The sequence below is a fragment of the Podarcis gaigeae genome (genome assembly GCF_964106915.1).
Source record: "Podarcis gaigeae genome assembly, chromosome: 1".
NCBI classification, from domain to species: Eukaryota; Metazoa; Chordata; class Lepidosauria; order Squamata; family Lacertidae; genus Podarcis; species Podarcis gaigeae.
This window is the reverse complement of record NC_139678.1, coordinates 40,575,168-40,592,342: the sequence shown is the minus strand read 5'-3', so window position 1 is coordinate 40,592,342 and position 17,175 is coordinate 40,575,168. Positions and strand designations below refer to the sequence as shown.

The 17,175-nt window shown below is 44.2% G+C and overlaps 1 long non-coding RNA gene across 1 annotated transcript; it reads right to left on the bottom strand.

Moving 5' to 3' along the window:
- Positions 1–1,203: 1,203 nt before the first annotated feature.
- LOC310847813 lies at positions 1,204–16,818 on the bottom strand. The gene is made up of 4 exons (XR_014566028.1): positions 16,374–16,818; positions 14,184–14,246; positions 3,980–4,077; positions 1,204–1,335 (listed from the first exon to the last, which is right to left on the bottom strand). It is a non-coding gene; the product is annotated as an uncharacterized lncRNA (long non-coding RNA).
- Between the last annotated feature and the right edge of the window lie 357 nt (positions 16,819–17,175).

Genomic DNA, 17,175 nt, shown 5'->3' with positions numbered 1-17,175 from the left:
TATTAGGTCCATAAATTACCATATAGCATATATTCATCACCAAAAAGAGTGACAATTTGTTGTTGGCAAAGGACAGCTGAACATATAAAGGGCCCCATTACCTCCAGTATCTGAGGGCCTCTTCAAACCTAAATCCGGCCCTGCAGTCGTTCCTGCTGAGTTCAAAGCAAGGGCATAAAAATGTTTCTTTTTAACCAGGCCTTTGGTTGATTTGATTGACATCCTGTGCCATTTAAAATGTGCTGGGGGGGGCTTGGGGGGGAGGTGTTATTGGATTGTTTTTATTTTGATTATGTATTTTGAGGTTTTATGTTTTGATTTTATTCTGCGAACCTTCCTGAGACCTGCGAGTATAGGGCGGTATATAAATTCAATTAAAAACAGAAATAAGAATAACGCTTCCAGATAAATAGGCACGGAACTACAGCCTAAAATCTTCCGTTTCCCCCATTCAACATTAGCTTCTTTGGGAAAGGTTAAACAAATGTTCTTAAGTGTGGTTACGTGAATATCGGTGGATATGTGAATAAGAATGTTTGCTTAAAGAAAAACAAGCACATTCTCTTAAAAAATGGATAATATACTTGAATAGCAAGGTATTGGGGGAGAGAGGCAAAAGCCTAGAACTTGAGTCATTTTCTGTCTAAAGGGGCAATAACGAACTGGGCCAAAACTAATCAAATGTATTTCTGTAGCTAAAGAGGAACAGGTCAAAGTTTCTACACTTAGGCAGGAGGACCCAGCTGCACAAATATAAGATGGGGGACACCTACTAGTAGTACTTGTGGAAATGATCCATGAGCTGAACATGAGTCAACAGTGTGATGCAGACCCCAGAATTGTGACTCCCTTTTGCAGAAAAAGGTTCCTCACCCCTGAAATACAATATTTTCTCTCTGAAAGCTATTGTCTGTTGGTGACTGTGTTTGCATGAGAGACTTCCATCAGACCACAACTATGTTTAAGGCATGAGCCATTGAATTTCTGAAGAATATAGTGCTTTCCCTCTCTTTGAAGGTGGTAAATCCCTGATTGAGTTTCCTATACTTAAACATCATTTTAATTAGCATGAAGGAACATGCTAACTCTTCACTACCCCAAGGCTATTTTTAAAAATATCAAAGCTTTCAGGTTATAAAGATAGGTTGGAGTATATTAGTTCTGCAGGGTACATTTAATTTGTTGTTAGATTATGTTGCAGATTAAGCTGTCACAGGAAACTGTCTTGTCAAAAGCCTGATGAGTAGGTATCATCGCAGTGGCATGTTTTGTATTTGATCTCTGATTAAGCTTCACACCTCTTGGAATGCAGGTCTGAACAACTCTCTTTCCACTCTATAAAAGAACAGGTCAAATAGGTGTTTTGTTTCTCCTTGTCTTTATGGTATTATACATCTTAGTAATAAGCCTGAGATGATTAATACTTTTATTATATTTTTGAGGGAAGCTGATAAAATGACTGGTTATGCAATCTGAACAACTATCCAGATCACATATGGGCTGAACTCGCCACGGGCAAATCACTGAAGTCTTTCCATGATTTATTTCTGTTTATTTTTTTTTTTAAATAAATATTTATTAAAGTTTTTTGATACAGATACCCAAATAATAAACAACATTGCTTACATCAAAATGTGTTTTCATCACTTCTTTGGACTCCCTCACGTCTCCCGCTCCCACTTACATCGTTAAAAAGTTTTTCCAAGCAAATTATCAACTTGTTTACAATCTTGTATCCACTCATTTAAATACAATCTAGTAATTCTCCAAAAGGTTTGTGTTTTCTTTAACCTCACTTATAATCAAATTCAGATCTAATTTAGTGGTGGCCAATTATTTATAATCTAGCATCCTTCTTAACATTCAAACAAATTACAATGTTTTTGTAAATACATCTTAAATTACTTCCAGTCTTCCTCAATCCTCTCTTCTCCCAGGTCTCGGATTCTGCCAGTCATCTCGGCCAATTGCATATAGTCCATCAGCTGCATCTGCCACTCTTCCAATGTGGGTAGATCTTGCGTTTTCCAGTTCTTGGCGATAAGTATCCTTGCTGCCGTTGTTGCGTACAGAAAAAATGTTCGGTCCTTCTTTAACACCTTCTGGCCGACAATACCCAGAAGGAAGGCCTCTGGTTTCTTAGTGAAGGTATACTTAAATACCTTTTTCAACTCATTATATATCATTTCCCAGAAGGCCTTCACTTTAGGGCAAGTCCACCAGAGATGAAAGAATGTTCCTTCATTTTCCTTACATTTCCAACATTTATTGTCAGACGAATGATATATTTTGGCAAGTTTAACTGGGGTCATGTACCACCTATACATCATTTTCATTACATTTTCCTTCAGAGCAGTACATGCGGTGAAGTTCAACCCAGTGGTCCACAACCTTTCCCAGTCCTCAAACATAATGTTATGCCCAATGTCCTGTGCCCATTTTATCATGGCCGATTTAACCGTTTCGTCTTGTGTATTCCATTTTAACAGCAAGTTGTACATTCTAGATAATACCTTAGTCTTTGGTTCTAGCAATTCTGTTTCCAATTTCGATTTCTCCACCTGGAACCCTAACTTTCTGTCATTTTTAAAAACTTCTTTAATCTGAGCGGATTTATTTCTGTTTAAATAATTCTCTGTATAGTACTGAGCAGAAAATTATCAGCCACTGGAGGGCATCACAGTGTTAGCAGCAAAGAGAAGAGAAAGAGAACTTGAAAAACAATTTTGCTATCCTTTGCATGTTTACTCAAAAGTAAATCCCATTGATTTCCATGAGGCTTGCTTCCAGGAAAAGGATTGCACCCCCCAGTCGCCCTATTCAGTTTTTAAAACAATTTAATAAATTTCAAAATATAAAAGATGGTGATAGTTTTGAAAGCACATGGTGGTTTATTGTTAGAAAAACAGATGAACTAAAAATGGAAGATCTCTTATTATATGTTGGTGACCAGAGAATTTAAGCTAGTGGTTAGATTTTAAAAATAACAACTAACCAACAAAGATTTAATTGAGTTACATTAAGGTGTTCTTAATGAGGTTCTATTTCATGCCTACCCTTTTTAAAGTCACATTTAAAATATTTTTCTCTAAATTGAATTCTCTTTAAATGCCCAGAGTTTTTAAAGAATGAGTGTTCACAAGAAAGCCTTGAAAAGGATGGCTCATAAGATTTACTATGAGATCCAAATCTATACTTTGAGCTGATTCTCTAATAGCATCATTTGACATGAAAGATGTTGGCTAAAATAGCCTTTTTGACAATGCCACACAGAAAACAAGCCACTTGCTGCACTGAGAAAGGCAAGGAGCAATGCCCAGCAGATTGCTAGACATTGTGCCAGTGACTGCTGGCTAAAGCTGTGTCAGAGCATTCAACTCTCTGCTGACAGCGGCAACACTCACAAAATGTACGAAAGCATGAAGATGGCCTTTGGACCAATGGTCAGAAAAACTGTCCCACTGAAAACCTTGTCTGGAAAGATAATCACAGATCACAGCAAGCAGATGAAGTGATGGGTGGTGCACTATCAAGAACTGTACTCAGCAGAAAGCATGGTCTTTGCCGCAGCAACTGACAGCTTTCCGCCTGTTTGGAAGAGCTGGATATTCCTGCCTCCCTTGAAGAATGCCATCAACTATTAGGCAAAGTTCAGGACTGCAAGAAGATTAAACCTACCCATTCTGAAGGAAATCAGCCCTGAGTGCTCACTGGAAGGACAGATCCTGAAGCTGAGGCTCCAATACTTTGGACACCTCATGAGAAGAGAAGACTCCCTGGAAAAGACCCTGATGTTGGGAAAGATGGAGGGCACAAGGAGAAGGGGACAACAGAGGACGAGATGGCTGGATAGTGTTCTCGAAGCTATCAGCATGAGTTTGACCAAACTGTGGGAGTCAGTGAAAGACAGGAGTGCCTGGCGTGCTCTGGTCCATGGGGTCACGAAGAGTCGGACACGACTAAACAACTAAACAACAACAACAAAGTTCAGGAACAGGACGGAATCCCAACAGAAGTTCTGAAAGCTGAACTCATCTCCTCCCTCATGATGCACCTCCATGGCCTTCTCTTGCAGTGCTGGAAAACAGTGCCACAAGACACACACAACTCCAGAATTGTGGCCCTTTACATGGACAAAGGTGACTGCCACCTTTGTGTAACAACTACTGTGGAATCTCCCTGCTGAGTACTGTGGGGAAAATACCAACTCTGTGTTATAAAGATGTCTGCAGACGTAACACGGAGGCTGCCATCATTAACCCTGCCTTGTGGCAATCCCCTGCAGACGACTGCAATTCCTGCAATTCCCTTCCTGGGAGGAGCACAGAGAGTAGAAACGCCATGGTGCATCTGCCCCAGTGAAACTGGACAGCTTCATCTGCCCCAGCTTCAATAAAACATGACTCTCCCATATTGGTCTCTACAGTTTGACTTTTGATGCACTCTTCCATTGACTGTCTCGAGAGACAGATGCCAACAACAATGAGATGCACTGGCACCAACTCCTGGGGGCCCTGGGGACTTGGGCATGCACAAAATATTTGCTGTGGATGCCTGGCCTCCAACCCTGCTGCTGCTGTGCCTGCTGCCTTACCTTTGGTGTTCCGGCGTCATGGCAGCAACAGTGCTGGGACCTGTGCCTCCGTTATGGGGCCTTTGTTGGGGCTCGATGCGGCCACAGACATGTTTGTGGGATGCAGCCACAGCAGGCCCCAACAGAGGTCCCGTGGCGGAGGCACAGGCCCCGGCCCAGTCACCGCCACTGTGTTGTAGTGCGCACACGTGCCACAGTGTTGTGACGTGGCGTCATGACATCATGGCACGCATGGGCTGCACACCCATTGCGTGGGGCCTAAGTTGGTGTGCCTGAGGAGATGGGTGGTTGAATAGTCTCAATGATGTATTTGAAACAGTTTATACAGTGGAACCATTCGACTTACAAAATTTTCGACAACTGAGGCGCAATGGGCGGTCAGCAAACTCAATTGAGAAAATTGAGAAACTCGCCTCAGAAGCTGTTTGACTTCTGAGGTGCTTTCGAAAATGGAAGCAATTACTGGGTTTTCAGCATTCGAAAACCAAAACGTTCGACTTCCGAGATGCTTGAAAACCAAGGTTCCACTGTATATCTACATACTGTATTTTTCGCCCCATAGGGCGCTCCGGCCCATAAGGCGCACCTAGTTTTTTGGGGGGGAAATAAAGGGGGGAATTATTTCCCCCCCAAGGCGCGAGCCCAAGCTTCCCCCGACCCCAGCCCCCAGAACAGGCAGCTCTGCGCAAGCCGGGGGAGTGCTCCCGCGCTTGCGCGGAGCTACCCAAAGCCCCGGTGCGACTGCTGAGCGCGCTGGGGCTTCGGGATAAGAGGCAGCTCTGCGCAAGCCGGGGGAGGGCTCCCGCGGCTTGCGCAGAGCTACCCGAAGCCCCGGTGCGACTGCTCAGGGCGCCGGGGCTTCGGGGTGCAGGCAGCTCTGCGCAAGCCATGGGAGCCGGGGGAACTCCCGCGGGCTCCCACGGCTTGCGCAGAACTTCCTGAAGCCTGGAGAGGGACCGACCCCTCTCGCCAGTGTGGTGTGGTGGTTAGGAGCGGTAGTCACGTAATCTGGTGAACCGGGTTCGCATCTCCGCTCCTCCACATGCAGCTGCTGGGTGACCTTGGGCTAGTCACACTTCTTTGAAGTCTCTCAGCCCCACTCACCTCACAGAGTGTTTGTTGTGGGGGAGGAAGGGAAAGGAGATTGTTAGCCGCTTTGAGACTCCTGAAGGGGAGTGAAAGGCGGGATATCAAATCCAAACTCTTCTTCTTCTTCTTCTTCGCTCTCCAGGCTTCAGCGAAAGCCTGCATTCGCCCCATAGGTCGCACACACATTTCCCCTTCATTTTTGGAGGGGGAAAAGTGCATCCTATAGGGTGAAAAATACGGTAATAAAGGCCATTTTTGTATTTTATTAGCGGTACTAAGGAACTTTTTGGGTGTGTCTAACAAACATGGATTAGCTTCAACTTTACATCTTTCCCACTGAAATCAACAGGATTAAAAAGTTGGATCGTGCTCTTATGTTCCACTAGCTCAGTGTATGGAGCTTATCTGTTCTTCATCCCTAACCAACTGAAATAAAACAAAAGCAGACATGCTGTGACTTTGGCCTCTTCTGTAGCCAACCTCATCCAAGTGCAGTGTATGTTCCTTCCACTATTTCTCATTTTTCTTTTAAAAATAAAATGGTCCATATGGTGTGAATCATTTTACTGAACCATCCAACAGTTCACAACATGATTTAAATTGATGTTGCTGGGTTGTTGCTGTTTTTAAATTTGCACTTGAGCCTTAATGCAAATGTTGTTCTGAGAAGAATAGCATCAACAACTGTTTGTCTTGGGCTGGGTCTTTATACCAACATGTGTTTAGAAATACATGTTTTAAGAGAAATTCTGTTTTAAAATAAGTAGTTAAATTAATATTGGAAGGCAGATTTTGTTTGTTTCTATTAAGTTGTGGATTCAGTGGAAATGAGATGGAACTGACTTTAAGAAAACACCTGAAAAAGTGGTGCAATTATGAATAATATGATCTGCCTATTATTAATTAAATTTATATACTGCCAGTCATCTGAAGATCTGAGGACTGTCCACAACAGAAAAATACAGGATAAAAGCAAAACCAAACCAAACAATACCCCCCCCCAAAAAAAGCACATTTAAAAGGCTGTAGAATATGAATTAGCCAAAGGCCTGGGGTGAAGAGGAATGCCTAAAGATGTATAATAAAGGTGCCATATGAACCTCCCTGAGGAAAGCACTTAAAAAGGACCCATGACCATTAGGTCCAGTCAGGGATGACTCTGGGGTTGCGGCGCTCATCTCGCTTTATTGGCCCAGGGAGCCAGCATACAGCTTCCGGGTCATGTGGCCAGCATGACTAAGCCGCTTCTGGTGAACCAGAGCAGCGCACGGAAACGCCGTTTACCTTCCTGCCGGAGCAGTACCTATTTATCTACTTGCATTTTGACGTGCTTTCGAACTGCTAGGTTGGCAGGAGCAGGGACCAAGCAATGGGAGCTCACCCCGTCACGGGGATTCGAACCGCCGACCTTCTGATCGGCAAGTCCTAGGCTCTGTGGTTTAACCCACAGCGCCACCCACGTCCTTTTTCTGGGTATCATCCTATTCTGGGTATCATCCGTATGTATGTCTTTTGCATCTGACTTTATTTGGGGTTCTGGTATAAAAAAATGAAAACATAGAAGATGTGACAAGCCTGAAGTCAGCCTACTCTTGTTCTAGAGTACAGTGTCAGTACATGCAGAGAAACAGTGAAGCCCCAAAGGCCCAGCCAGCACACCATGTGGACTGAGCTTGCTCCCTAGACTATGTCTCTGTCTCTGCCAAATCTTCGGAAATACACACTGGGGCTCTGGGGCAAATATGCAAGGACTGCTTGGAAGATATGCAGTGGTGGGAAAACTTACCTGAAGGCAGGGTCTGAAAAACCCTGTGATAAAATGCCAAAGGTTGTTTTGCTAGGAAACCACTTGTGGCTCAACAGCAAGGCAGTAATATGCGGTATATATGAGACATCTTTTATAATGGGGCTTGACTCACAAGGCATGCTTCATCATTTGCTGCAAAGTGTGTTCACAGAATATCGGAATAGTTTTTTTAAAATAGTTTCCATCTGTTATGCCAGGAAGTTGGCTTGGTGTGATCAGATTTGCTGTTTTTAAGAAATTGCCAGAAAGAACTTCCCAGGCTGCAGCCTGAAATCACTTCAGAGGATTTGCACTCATATTTGCGGCTAACCCCGATATGTGGGTATCGTGGTGTTCCTTAAGGATAAGCCCAAATAATACAAATGTGCCCTCATCTAGATCTACCTTCCCCAACAGGCTCCTCCAGATTTTTTTACGAAGCAACTCTCCCTTAGCTCCAGCCAGCACCAGGTGATAGAAGCTGCTGTCCAAAAATATCTGAAGGATACCAGGTTGGGAAAAATATCTGAAGGATACCAGGTCTTGTAGATTACAGAATGTCAGAAGCCAAGAGAAGACAGGCTAGGGAGAAGCACCACAATACAGGGGTACCTCAGGTTACATACGCTTCAGGTTACAGACTCCGCTAACCCAGAAATAGTACCTCAGGTTAAGAACTTTGCTTCAGGATGAGAACAGAAATCGTGCTCCAGCAGTGTGGCGCAGCGGCAGCAGGAGGCCCCATTAGCTAAAGTGGTGCTTCAGGTTAAGAACAGTTTCAGGTTAAGAACGGACCTCCGGAACGAATTAAGTACTTAACCCGAGGTACCACTGTACAGCTAAATAAATGCATAAATTGGTGGACTCCCTTCTCATTTTTTTCATTGTGCCGGGGCTCCTAAGACAAAGCTAAGGGAAGGAAAGTTTTCTATCTCTGCTTCCTGCTTGCAGACATCTGTGCCAACCCTCAAAGCCTTTCTGGAGCAGTGCTGTCCAGTGATGTAGCGTGGGTTGTCAGCACCCGGGGCAAGGCAAGTAACCCATGGATTTGCGCCCCCTAACCCTAACCCCCAGATGTTGCACCCGGTGCGGCCGGGCCCCCCCTGCACCCCCCACGCTACGCCACTGGTGCTGTCACTCTCGAACAATGGGAGATAGGATGTGGAGGGGTGCCAAAAAGACTACCCCTAAACTAAGCATGGGTCTTAAATTAATGTATGGAAGTTGATGGGAGGAGCAACCTGTGTCCCTTCCGACATTCCTTTGGAGAGCCCCCCGACTCTCCAGAGCAGAGAAATAGGAAGGAAACTTTCCTTCAGTGAATCAAAGCCTTTATGTCCATCTTTCTGATTCCCCAATTTTCTCATTCTCTCATTGCCCTCGCCAATCTTTCTGCTCTACCCTCTTTCACCTCTTAAAATAAAACCCCGAAACAAGCATAAAAACAAATCATACTGAGAAGCTAATGGTGAGCGTTTGTCAGGATGCTGTCAGCAGCTCCCAGCTGGTTGCCCAGGAAAGTATAAAGTCAAGGAAAAGTATCTTACCATCCTTTTTTACTTCAGTCTTTACAGAGAGAGGCTATAGAACCCAGACTCATGGATAATGTCATTGTCCCGAGTGAATCTCCACCCCTGTCTCTCCCACTTCCTCTTTCACCATTCTCATTGTCTCCTCTATGGATGCTACTACGTGTCCTCTGTCTTCGAGCTCTTTGCTCTCCCACTTTTAAGGTTTGCCAGGTTCTGCGAGATGGAGGGTCTGGAATGCTTTCTAATGACAATGTGTCAGCCGGGTGTTGCTCTGACTCTCCCATGATTTCCCAACTTTCCCCCTCATCTGCCTCTGAGCTGTGACCTCCCTCCAACCCCTGTTGTAATTCTAAATTGTCTTCCTCTTCCTCCTCCCTGGAAGGGTAGGCGGTCTCCACCATTTCTCCTCTGCCCAGTCCCTGACAGCACTGCATTGGTTGAATATGATTTGACCTCTCAGCATCTGTCAGGAAGAGAGCCATGGGCCTTATGCCCTGCATAAAGGACTGTCACTTGCGCAACAGGGCTTTCCCACACCACCTTCCATGCCCACCAACCCTGAAATTGGCTCTCGGGGGGTCAGGGAAAAACCCAGAACAGTGTATGGGGGAAGGAGAGAGAGGATCGTGCTACTGGGCAAACAGAAATACCGTATTTTTCGCTCTATAACACGCACCTGACCATAACACGCACATCGTTTTTAGAGGAGGAAAACAAGGGAAAAAACATTCTGAATGAAACATTGGATGTATCATTTTTGTGCTTCATGCTGTGGCCACAGACATGTGCTCTGATGGTGAATTTGGGGTGACCCAATGCAAAAATCCTGAGAATCCCTGTGGATCCATGCTTTGTAACCACGTTTTTGCACCATTGCAGCCCCAGGCAACAGTGGGTGCGTGATTTTGGGGGGGCAGGCTGTAGCCATGGACATGCTATGTGATCTGATGGTGAATTTGGGGTGACCTAATGCAAAGATCCTGAGGATCCATGTGGATCCATGCTTTTTAACCACGTTTTTGCACCATTGCAGCCTCAGGCAACAGTGGGTGCGTGATTTTTGGGGGGCAGGCTGTAGCCATGGACATGCTATGTGATCTGATGGTGAATTTGGGGTGACCTAATGCAAAGATCCTGAGGATCCATGTAGATCCATGCTTTTTAACCACGTTTTTGCACCATTGCAGCCCCAGGCAACAGTGGGTGCATGATTTTTTGGGGGCAGGCTGTAGCCATGGACATGCTATGTGATCTGATGGTGAATTTGGGCTGACCCAATGCAAAGATCCTGAGGATCCATGTGGATCCATGCTTTTTAACCACATTTTAAGTGGGGAGGGAAGGAAAAACACAGAACGGACAAGGAGCACGAGAGGGGTGTGCAGAGAAGCAGCTGGCTAAGAATGCAGGACAGGGGTATAACGGGAGGGTGGAAAGGAAGGCAAAAGTTTTCCCTCACCTACCCACCCAAGCCAGCCAGCTCGCACGCGCACGCTCTCTCTCTCTCTCCCTCCTGCACGGAGCTTTCCCCTCTGCTTGCCTGGAGGGGAGGGGCTTTCCCTGCTCTTTGTTCCGTTTGAGCAAACACAGCAAGGAAATTGAGGTGGGTGGGCAGTAAGACCCTGAGGCAGAATGCAGGAAAGCAGCCACTTCCTCTTTTCAGCTTTCCCTTCTAGGAGACCGCGATTTTTGCCTGCTTTTTTTGCCTCCCCTTGCACCATTTGGCTCCAGGGACCACACATTCGCTCCATAACACGCACAGACATTTCCCCTTCCTTTTTAGGAGAAAAAATCTGCGTGTTATAGAAGGAAAAATACGGTACTTGCACTGATGAACCAATCAGAAGAGTGTGGCCCATGTGCCCTAAGAGAATAGCGAGACCTATAGCATTGGAAACCACCAATGCCACTGGCTGATTAAGATAATCCACTAGGGCTTTCAAGGCCACCTAGGGCTAGAACCCAGATTGCCTGAGGTGAGCCTGCCCAGGAACCATGTACCATGTGGCAAATGAGATGGCAGGAATGGAGGACAAACCAGGAGACAAGGCCAAGGAGCAAGCCAGATGGCAAGACAAGTCTCCACTGGAAAGCCTTTGTAGCTCTTGCTGATGAAAAAGATCTAACAGCTAGCCTGAGTGGGCAGAATCAGCCCGGAAGGTTCTTCACTGAAAAGGTGGCCACTTGCAGTTCAGTGGTTCACCACTTGGGACAGCTGAACACAGTTACCAGAGGCTCCTGACAAGTATGACAGTTTTGGAGAAATGAACTGAACTTGCCCTGCACGTTTGTTTCACAGCATGCTGAGCCATCTGGTTTCACTTTAAGCCACAAATTGCACTTTTATTAGTTTTTCTAATATAGCCTTCACGATACGGTTCAAACACCATAAACTCAAGATTTCCCACTTCTTACTCCTGGATCCTTGAGCTGGATCTACACAATCTGTGGTCTTTTTAAGTTGTACAGAGCCCACCAGTTGGTTCTACTCTACATTTTTCATTGCAGGCAGGTAAAAGAAAAAAAGGGGGGGAGGGACAATTATTAAGCACCTCATAGACTTCCACATACGACTGATGGTCTGACTTTCACTTGGTGGATCTCAAGTTGTGGAGGCCTAACAACTGTTAGCATTTGAAACTAGAAGATATCCAAATACAGAGCTCTTGAACAGCCTCAGTGGTACTTGTAGAGAAGGATTGCTACGGATACCTTTGAAACTGATTGACCGTGCCAGCAACCCCCATTTTGGACCAGCTGCGTCTATACCTGCCCCACTCTCTTTCAACAGAATGGGTGAGACAACAGTGCGTGAGAACATAAGACGAGCCTGCTGGATCAGGCCAATGGCCCGTCTACTCCAGCATTCTGTTCACAGAATGGCCAACCAGGTGCCTATGAGAAGCCAGCAAGCTGGACAGGAAGGAAACAGCACTGTCCCCACTTGTGAATCTCACCAACCAGCCTTCAGAGGCATGCTTCTATCAACAATGAAGGTAGAACATAGCCATAGTGGCTAGTAGCTGCTGGTACCCAGTGCAGCTTGGCCCAAAAGCCAGATAAGTGTTTGGAGGAGCAGTGGTTTGGAGAGAGCCAGTGTGGTGTAGTGGTTAAGAGTGGTAGACTCGTAATCTGGTGAACCGGGTTCGCTTCCCCGCTCCTCCACATGCAGCTGCTGGGTGACCTTGGGCTAGTCACACTTCTTTGAAGTCTCTCAGCCCCACTCACCTCACAGAGTGTTTGTTGTGGGGGAGGAAGGGAAAGGAGAATGTTAGCTGCTCTGAAACTCCTTCAGGTAGTGACAAAGCGGGATATCAAATCCAAACTCCCCTCCTCCTCCTCCTCCTCCTCCTCCTCCTCCTCCTCCTCCTCCTCCTCCTCCTCCTTCTTCTTCTTCTTCTTCTTCTTCTTCTTCTTCTTCTTCTTCTTCTCTGTTTCCCACTGCTATTCTAATGGCTAGGAGCAATTGTGCAATTGCATCAGTAGGAGCTCACACATCTAGAAAAAAGGACTTGCATTATGCAAGTTGATTACATATTATAGGATCTGTCTGTACTTAACAAGCAATGCCTACCTTACCATGCTTTCCCCCACTTGCTCTCTCTCTTACACATTTTTACACAGATAAATGCATATATACATCCTGGTGGCATGACTCATATACATAATGAGATGTGGGTGTGTGGAAGAGGCTTAATTCTGAGGCTCTCTCTGCTGGATGATTCATTGATGTTCCTTCCTCAATAAACGAGTCACCCATCCATAGCACAAGCTGGTAGATAAAAGAACTATGCTGCAAGGCATATAGGAGCAGATTATTATTAGGAAGTTTTTGTAGCTCAAGTCAACTCACCCACCCCACCCAGGGAAAAAAAGCACTTTGTTTTTCCTCCAACCTTATTTTCTCTTTCAGTTGTTGATGCTAAAATGTGGGTGGCTCTTTAAACAAAGAAGTCACATGGCATCACCTAGCAACTTGAGGTTCGTAAATAGCTAACCATCACATTTCCCCCACCCTTAGCGGTTCCCCCTTGAAGGAAAACAGAGATGTACCATATTATGAGCAAGGGGAGGAACTATTGGGATGAGGTAATAAAGGTGAATTTTGGTCTTCAGTCCTCTAGGTAAATGCATCGTAGAGCACTCTTAAAAGGAAATAAAAAAAAGTTAACTCTAAAATCTCACATATTGACTACAGAAGTTTCCTAACAAAGGTAGAAAATACATGTTAAGAATGAGTAACTCATAAACCATACCATTAAAAAAAATTGTACATTGCTACATTCAGTACATTCCAAACATTTTCAACAATTGTCTAGTGGTTTTTGTTTTGTTTTTATGAAACACTGAGACTTGAACATCTTTTTATGTTCATTTTTGGACAAGTGGTCCATCCTGATAAATTTCTTAACTATATCTGTCAGTAGTCCATGTGTTTTGTTAACATTGCGTATGAGCCCATTTATTTAAAAAATAGTCCTGTTTAGGTCAAAAGGACAGTCTCAATGCTATTGGATGGTGAGACGCAGTTACCCTTTCAACCCCTTTAAAATGGAATATTTTTAAAAGTCCTCCAAGCACTAATTCAACAGCAAGCCATCTAAAATTTTAACCAGTTATTTATTTTAAGCATTTATATCCACTCATTGCTGTATGACCTCCTGACAAACAAATCAGAACAAATATTCAATAAAAACTAGACATAGATAAACCTCTGCATAAGCTTTGTGCAAGCAAATCAGGGTGAATCCTCAATAAACAGGTTGTCTGGAGGAGCCCCAAGTTTCCTGCCCTTGTGGATTAAGACCATTGGCATGTGTTCCTAGAGAGGCAGCTCAGTCTGCCGTGACCCCAATTTACAGGGTGAGATGCACTATATAGTGAATTACGTGTGTATATGTAGGTGGGCCATCTCCTTAATTCTCCCCTCCTCCAAGAAACTGAATGTCAACCCTATTCCCCAATCATAATAATAAATCCTAGGGGGAAACTCTTTTATTAAGCATTAAAATAATTCAAGTTTTTTTTTTTTAAAGAAGATTGAATGAATCATTAAGAGTCTGGTTATCTTCCTCTGACAGAGCCCACTGCCTTGCCAGGGTATGTAGAATGTGTTAGGAATCTGGGAGAATGGAAATCATAAACAATACGTGTCTTTGTTAGCCATCACTAAATTACTAACCAAAACAACTCTGAAAGGACAGAAGAATGTCTTCACACATGTACTTCTGCAGGGCAGGCGAGTCTAGGGAAAGGAAAAGGGGGGTAGGAAGAGGGGAGGGGTGCAGCAAAAGTTATGACAATATTGTGCAACTTGAGAATTTTCCTCTTTGCCAAACTAAATATTACTCTGTGGACTAAATTTTTGCTGGATAGGGAAAGGCTGTTTGATCTCAGGGACTGACATTTCCTTTTGGAACATTAAGAATGGGCTAGATTCCACTGGATTAGGAGGATGCATTGTGTGATACACCATGTGCAAAAATAAATTCTCAATGGGGATGAATCAAGCAGCTCTTAATTTAGCAAGAAATACTCATCAGGATTTCATCGTAGCCTTTGCAGTTTCCTGGAACCCAGAAACTGTGATGATTTCTCTTGCTCCACACAGATCACCCACAGGTTCCAGTTTAGAGATTGGAATCTCAATTTTGAATAGGATTGTTCTCTCAGAGCTTTTCCAGAAAAGAGGATTGGCACCAGGCTTCAGAGGGTCATCGGCATGCAACTGATGCTCCCTTGCTGCTGGCACCCCCTGCAGTTGATAGATCACCCCCAAACAAGATGCCCCCCTGCCCCACTCCTTGTTGCTGCCACTGACAGTATAATAATAATAATAATAATAATAATAATAATAATAATAATAATAATAATAATAATGTATTATATATACCCTGCCCAACAGCCTGGGTTTCCCCAGCCGCTCTGGGCGGCTTCCAACAAAAGATTAAAATAGAATAGTCCTTCAGATATTAAAAGCTTCCCTAAACAGGGCTGCCTTCAGATGTTTCCTAAAAATCTGGTAGTTGTTTTTTCCTAGTCTGGTGGGAGGGTGTTCCACAGGGCAGGCACCACTACTGAGAAAGCCCTCTGCCTGGTTCGCTGTAACTTCGCTTCTCTCAGTGAGGGAACCGCCAGAAGGCCCTTGGCACTAGACCTCAGTGTCCAGGCAAAACAATGGGGGTGGAGACGCTCCTTCAGGTATACTGGACAGAGGCCGCTTACGGCTTTAAAGGCCAGCACCAACAACACACTTTTTGAGTTATGGCAACCCTACAATAGCTCCCACTTACGGTCTGGGGAGTTCCGGCTGAAAAAAGCCCTGGAAAAGATCAAGTGGAATCTCTGCCACACATTGGGACTTTCCTGTCTCTTTGCCCCCCATTATAATCCCCTGCACCCCACAAAAAATCCCTCTGTGTTGGCATGGGATGGGGGCTGCAGCAGGATGGGCAAACTGGAGAAATTCAACAGCGTTGCCTTGCTCAAATGGAAGTGCTTTTCCATTCACTCCAGGCATCTTTGAATCTAAGCCAATAGATTCCTATCCCACTACGGATATTAATTTACTCAGCGTTGCCAAGATGCAACTGATGAAGTGAACTCCGGCCCATGAAAGTCAATGTCACAATAAATGTGTTGAGCCTTTAAGGTGCCACGAGATTTTTCTGTTTTTGTATTTACAGCAACAGACTAACACATTCACCCCTTTGGAAATTGGTTGTCTGAGAGATACATATTTTAGACAGATAAATATGACAGTTCCTCTGAAAATATGTTGGATGCTCGCTCCTGAGTAAGTGGAGTCGGAATTTGGAAATATGAAGATGGGCTTCCGGGCATGCCTAACAACTGAAAGGAAAAGGCCCCAACTCTGCCCCCACAATCTGGCAAATATGTCACAGCAAAGAAGGCAAAGACAAGTCTGTTTGCAACAAGAGATTGAGAAATGCTATGACTGTATTGAATTTCTGTGGGTTTCTCTTTTAAAGTCAAATCAGTAAATAAATCAATAATGGTTTCAATCAAAATGGGTTTGGTGTCAGGTCCCCACAGCACTGAAGGTGTGGCTTCCACAGTCACAGGGGCCTGCATTTCCTCTGAAATGTGGCAATGTGTACTACTTTTGTGAATTATCTTATAGTAGGGCAAGCCCAGCTTATTACTCATTTTGTTCTTCCCAGTAAACCATAAACTGCTTGGACTGTTTAGTTAGAAGTTATGGGTCACATCTGGCCAGTTGTTCGGCTGACGGTGTACGTTTGTTTTTAATAAAATTATTAATGAATGCTGATTCACTCTAAAAACAGTGGTTCTCAAGCTTTCCCCCCTGGACCACACTTTCAGAATAAAAATTTGCTCATGCCACTACCTTAGATTGCTTTTAAAGAATACTAGACAAATTAATGGAAGCCAAGCCTAGCTATCAGGGAAGAACTATAGCTTCTTTGTATGCGGAAGGTTCCAGATTCAATCCCTGTCAGCTCCAGGCTTGGCTGGGAGACTCCTGTCTGGAACCCTGGAGAGAAACTGCCCAGCAATGCCCACATACAGAGCACTGAACTGGGCGAACTAATTATTTCACTTGGTTTATGGCAGGCTTTGTTGTTTTTTACCACAATACTTAAAAAGAAGCTTACGATTCAGTAGCAGTATACTAGTTGCTGGAGGAATAACAGCAAGTGGGGAAGTGGTTCTTATCTTTCAAAGTGCCCACCAAGCTATCAGTGAACCTTTCAGGTGAGCCCATTACCTTGTTCACATAGGGTTCACATAGAACAGTGAGTTTTTAAAAACTTGGTTTATAATTCTAATCAGTTTATGTCATCTGATTCTCCAAACAATTTATGTCATCTGATTCTCTGAAATAGGTAGCAGTCTACCTATTTTAAGGAAGCAGGTTTGTTTTTTGGGGGAAACCAGATGGGTGAGCCAGATGGATGGGGTATTCTTAATAATAATAATAATAATAATAATAATAATAATAATAATAATAATAGAAAAGAAGCAAAAAAGGAAAGGAAAATGTGAAGCCAGTCCTGTGGAGTGTAGAAGAAGAGAAAACAACTCATCTGGTTCAACTCTTGGAATAACTGATGAACACATGGCTGTGTGATGATTATGGAAAGAGAACGCTGGACTTAGCATAGCAGATGACTAATAGGCAAGCTCTA